This window comes from Blennius ocellaris (assembly GCF_963422515.1).
Source record: "Blennius ocellaris genome assembly, chromosome: 11".
Classification (NCBI taxonomy): domain Eukaryota; kingdom Metazoa; phylum Chordata; class Actinopteri; order Blenniiformes; family Blenniidae; genus Blennius; species Blennius ocellaris.
The window spans coordinates 27,300,302-27,306,189 of NC_137660.1; positions in this window are offsets into that span (position 1 = coordinate 27,300,302).

Consider the following 5,888-nt stretch of genomic DNA (forward strand, 5'->3'; position numbering starts at 1 on the left):
GGAAGAGGAGGAGGAGGAGGAGGAGGAGGAGGAAGGCAGGCCTGGAAGTGGCTGATCGGGACGAGCAGGACGATTCCCAGTGACGAAGATTATTGTCATAAACAAAAGGGCAGAGACGAGTCGCCATGTTGCATTTTGAAACAGATGATAGCGTTGTAAGAAATTACTTTTTTTTAAATTCATATATTTTGAGTTTTTCTTTCATTTTTAAGTTCGGCATATTTGTTTACTTACTTGAAATATACAATGAATTGCACGGTTTTACAGCAGCTATAGACTTATCATGGAGAGGAGGAGGAGAGGAAGAGGAGGAGGAGGAGAGGAGGAGGAGGAGGGGAGGAGGAGGAGGAGAGGAGAGGAGGAGTGGAGGAGGAGGAGGAGTGGCACTGTTGGAGAGACTTTATCAAACTTTGCGGTGACGCGCGCGCCGCTGCGCTCCGCCCCGCTCAAGGAAACAAACTTTCCCACCTTTTAATTGTCCAGATGTCGACGCGAGCTGCCGCCAACAAGAAGAAACATCCTACAAGCTGTTGTTGTTTCTTTTTGTTTGTATTTTTTTAATTCCAAAACATAAAGTGTGGGCGATGAGACTGTAGCAGAGACACTTGAACCTCTCCTCCGACGCGCGGCGGCATCATGACGCTGCGCTCGTGCGTCTTTCTGTGGACTCTGCTGCTCCCCTGCTCCGCTCTGCCCGGGGTAGGAACGCTTCTCTTCATCCTCACTAACTAACTTCATTATCATTATTATCATTATTATTATTATTAAGCCACACGAGGCTTTAACAGCTTCGCTTTGTCTCAATCTTGGACGTTTGGCTGCACCTGTTGGCGCAGGTTGAATTGCGCGTTTGGTTGCGCGCGTCTTGCGCTCCAACCCGGCCGAGTTAACAGCTGGAAACTCCTCCAGAAAACTTTACCGGCGACACGAACTCCGGTTTGTTTCACGTGTGTCGGAGGATGAGCCTCCCTGTCAGTGAACACTGGTCCTTTGTGGCCTTTAATTTGATTCAGATCGACGTCAGCAGGTAATTAATGCGTCGACCTGCAGTTTGAGTGATGAAACGGTGACTTATTGAAATGTGCTGAGAGAAGATAGATAGATAGATGGATAGATGGATAGATAGATAGATAGATAGATACGTCTTATTAGGCATTAAACGTACTCTCTCTATCAATCTGCCGCTCCAGTAACTATTATAACTAGTTATTATAACTGTATTCATTTAGAACATGAAACACAAGATTGTGTAAAATTACATTCAAAAGAAGAATAACTCTATGACCTATACACACATATGTTTCTGGAAGTGATTACCAAAGTTGAAGAAACTACTAAAAACACACGATGTCAAATAAACTGACTTTATACAATATTTACTAAAGTTTTATAATTGAAAAAAAAATACCTGTCTGATTATGAGCCGCTGTTACAAAGTGTGTTACAAGGATGTTAAAAAGTTAAATGTACTGTACCTGTCAGACAGTGGCAGTATTTATATATATATATATATATATATATATATATATATATATATATATATATATATATATATATATATAAAGGAGTTATAGATTAACAAAGTCAGTGGATGACTGATATTTAACATACCGTAATAAGTTTGAGGCCAATGGGACACATATTTCAAATGTGTTTTTTTGGCGAATCATTTATTGAGGCTTGTACAACTGACTGGACTTAACGAATGTTTTTTTTTTTTTTTTTTTTTAAATGCATTCCTGTGAACACAAAAAAACTTACATAACAGATAGCTGGTGGTGTCCAGCAGCGTCGGTCCCACCTGTCCTGGTCCCACCAGTCTATCTGGTGGGAGAGAGCGAGAGAGAGAGAGAGAGAGAGAGAGAGAGAGAGAGGCAGGGTGAGAGAGGTTGAGAATGGCATGTGAGGATGTGTGTGGCCAACACAAAGGGGTCAGGAATGGAATGAGGTGCAGCTCAGTGTGTCCCCCCCGTCACATAGCGGCCTTCACCACGGGCTCCGGGTGACGGAGGCGTCCTTAATGAAGTGGCCGATGTATTAAAACTGTCAGGGTGAGTTTGTAAATTAAAAGAAAACAAAACTCATAATGCAACAGCGGTAGGCGAAGTTTTCTGGACGTTTCATTGTGTTTCGTCCCAGAAAGCATCATTAAAATTGGCTTTATGTTGAAACCAATAGATATTTTCATCATTTATACTCTTCGTCACGACAAAGGAAAACTTTAAACTTTCAATTTAAAGGTTATTATGACTCAGATTATAGCAATTTGCCATAAAAAACAAAGACATTTTTAAAGAAAAACTTGAGTTTCGATTCGATTTTTCTTTCTCAATGCACTTCAAATCGACAGCAGACATCAGATATATATCGTCAAAAGTGTCACTTTATTGCTGTGATTGTCCTGAGAACTAAAATGCATGTAAACAATCCCAAGATTAAAAAAAGTAAACAGGTTCAGTCCTTCAACAAACTCAAGCAAAGGTGCAATAACAGCTATAGGAACCCACAGGGAACGGTAGGACGGAATGGCAAACATGCAGGAAAAACTCAAATTTGCAAAATAAAAATCTATTTTATCTACAAATTGATTTAATAGATTTTTTTTTTTTTTGGCCCGGCCCTAATTATGACACTATTTTACACTCCAGATGAAATGAGGGACGGAAATGTGTTTAAATTCCCAGTTTTAACACAACAAATAAGGCGGGAGCTTCTTATTAATGTGTGTCGCTTTCATGAAATTGGGTAAAACTTTACAAAAGTTGATCCAAAGTCAAATAAAGGAAGCGACTTTAGTAATCTGGGATTAACAAGATTTATATGCTGCTTCTGCACTCTTTTACATTTCACATGGAGCACTTGTGTACATCTGTTTTTATTTTTTTTTATTTTTTTTAAACATCTATATACACCGTTTTGTTTGTTTATGAGAAGTTTTGGCGTTTCCACGGCGACGTTTTGAATATGACGTTTTCACGGGAAGGGGAGAAATGCTGGAAACAACGTTACGCTGCGAGTCGGTGCTGTTGTTTGTTGTTGACACACACACACACACACACACACACACACACACACACACACACACACACACACACACACACACACACACACACACACACACACACACACACACACACACACACACACAACTAGTTGCCCCACATCTATTTTCTGTACGTCTCTTCATGTTGTTTTCTTGATTTTTTTCTTCTCTAAATATTTATGTCTTACCTTCTCTGTCCAATTCTTTTTCTTTTTAAAAAAAATTTTTTATTTAATTAAATTTTTTCAAATCTTTTTATTTGTCTTCCTTATCTAATTGAGTCCAGAATGAAGTTTTCACTATATAATGGGAAAAGTCAAAGGTCAATCATGGACTGAGAAGCAGTTGGGCTCAATTCAAACTGTCTCTATGTCTTTATTGTTTTTCTATTCCCAACGTGATCCTCCTACTTTTCAACCCATCTGCTGATACACATTTTTCCTTTGTTAAAAAAGTGAAATCGCTGATAAAAAAAAAAGTTCTTAAGAAAAAAAGAAACCAGGCATGCACACAGAGAATATAAGGTTCTAAACATTAGCAACAGGAGGACGCTCTACTGGACAGACGACCAAGTTGGATCATTATTACGGCGACCGTCAAAATAAAAGTACCTGGGAGTCGCGACACAAGGAGGAAAACAATATTGTTGTCGTCCGTATGTGTTTTAAACATAATAACTAGTAAAAGCGACACTGTTCTCACTGGATATTCAGTTTTTTGTTGCATCGCCGTGACGACGGTGAAGCAGATCAATACACCACACCGACACTCAAGCTACTTCTCTTACCAGCACATGGCTTCTCTTTTTTTTTTGTTTTTTGTAAACTACCTGAAACAGCAGAACTTCAGCATCCTCTTTCCACATCGTCTACGCCTGATGTTTTCATTTCCTGATATCACATAATGCAAATGTAAATACATTGTAAATACAACCATTCATTGGGGGTTTTTTTCCAGGTTGAACATTGTTTGGCTGTGTCCGTGACAAGTTTAGAGTATTTGAATAACGAGGAAGTGAAAAAAAAGGCCCCGTTCGTCTTCTATGAACAGTCGTCCTCACAAAGTCCACACGCAAAGGTGACGCTTTCAGTTGAGGTTAAATAACTCTTGACGTGGTTTCAGTGGTTTGAGGTGGAAAAAAAACTTTTCTTTTCAGATTATTGAGCCTGAAAGAAGAATTTAAGTTTAAAAACACATTTTTAGTTCAGAGGCTACACACGAGTGAGCAGGACAGGTAAAAATAGTTGCCATGGTAACCTTTAACTTTAAATTTTGAGTTTTTTGGGGTTTTTTTCCCTTTGATGTGGTGAAAAGTATTCACGATGAAAATGAAAATGTCTTATTTTTTCGCGAAATCCCCCCCCAAAAAATTAGAACCGGAAATGACGACGATCTCAACATAAAGTCAATTTGAATGAAAAATACAGTGAAATGTCCAAAGATCTGTGTTTTGTTTTTTTGTTTTGAGGGTTGATGCTGATGACATGTCAGCTCAGGTCTCGCTCTCGCGTTTGACGAGACAGTCAGGACGTTCGGGTTTTGCGGAAATCAGAGGTTTTCGTCGTGACCTTTGACCTTTAGTAACAGACCTCAGCCTTTCGCTCGTCCTTCTAATAACTCGTTCAGTTATTTTGGTGGAAACTCTTCATGTCACTTAAGCAACACCGAGGATAACGGCATCACTTAATCACATACGTTTACGTTTTTAGAAACTGAATAAAACAGTGTAAAACAAATAAAAACAACAAGATAAGGATTAATTCTTCCCTTTTTTATTTTTCAAATTTTGTGGCAAATGTTGCAAATGAATACTTTTGTTCCTTAATAATTTTTTTCACCTGAATAAAATATTCAAAATGTCATATTAATGTAACTTTACTTTATAATATGATATCAGGGGTGTCGAAACTGAATTTACCTCCAGGGGCTACGTTTATAATCTATAAATAAATAAATTTCTGTTTTTGTTTTAGTGCAACAAAGTTTTAATATGTAGAAATTCACATTTGATGAACGATCCTTTTTTTTAATGAAACAATTTTTTTCTAAAACATTTGTCCTCACGTAGCTGGAAATGTAAAATATAGTGTCAGTTCATGTTACGATCAGAATGCGTTGTTAAAATTCCAGAAAGGATTGTTAAACGCAGACCGACTGTGTTTCTCCATCACCTGAACTGACTCGTCACCAAAAGTGCGCCCCCGGTGGTCAGATCGGCACATTGCACCGCGCTGCTTGTCGCCACTGACCTGAAGAGTCCGAACAACGACACATTTTCCATTTTTAACTTCTGTATAATTTTCTTTTTTTCAGCTTCACTTCCAGTAAAACACAATCGTTCAGTACTTCTTTTTTTTTTTTTTGGTCTTTTTAGAAATAAAAGTCCAACACTTTGCTGCTACTCGACGATGTTTTCAAACACCATTAAAAGAACTGGCTCATTGTCTTTGAGCCCTTTTTTTTTTTTTTTTATACGAAAACGACGCACGACGTCTTGGTGACGTACGATAAAATCTCTCTCTCTAAAATGTATTCTTCTCGCTTTCTCCAAATCAGAAAGCACAGGCCTCATAGTGTCTCGCCTCCAAAGTTCCACCCCAAAAAAATCCACAAATCAAGCGTTCTTTTGTTGAGGTCTGCGCCCTCCGCCCACTCCCCCCCCCCCCCCCTCCACATCAGGACCGTTTCAGTTTTAAATCTGCGTCCCCCCAAACGTCACACTCGCCGTCGACCGTCTTCGTAGACGTGACGACGTACAAAGACTCACAGTCCCCCTGTTCCAAGTAAATTGAGGCGTCTGAAAGGCGCCATTGTCGGCCGGCGGCTGTCCTTTTATCAAGACCCC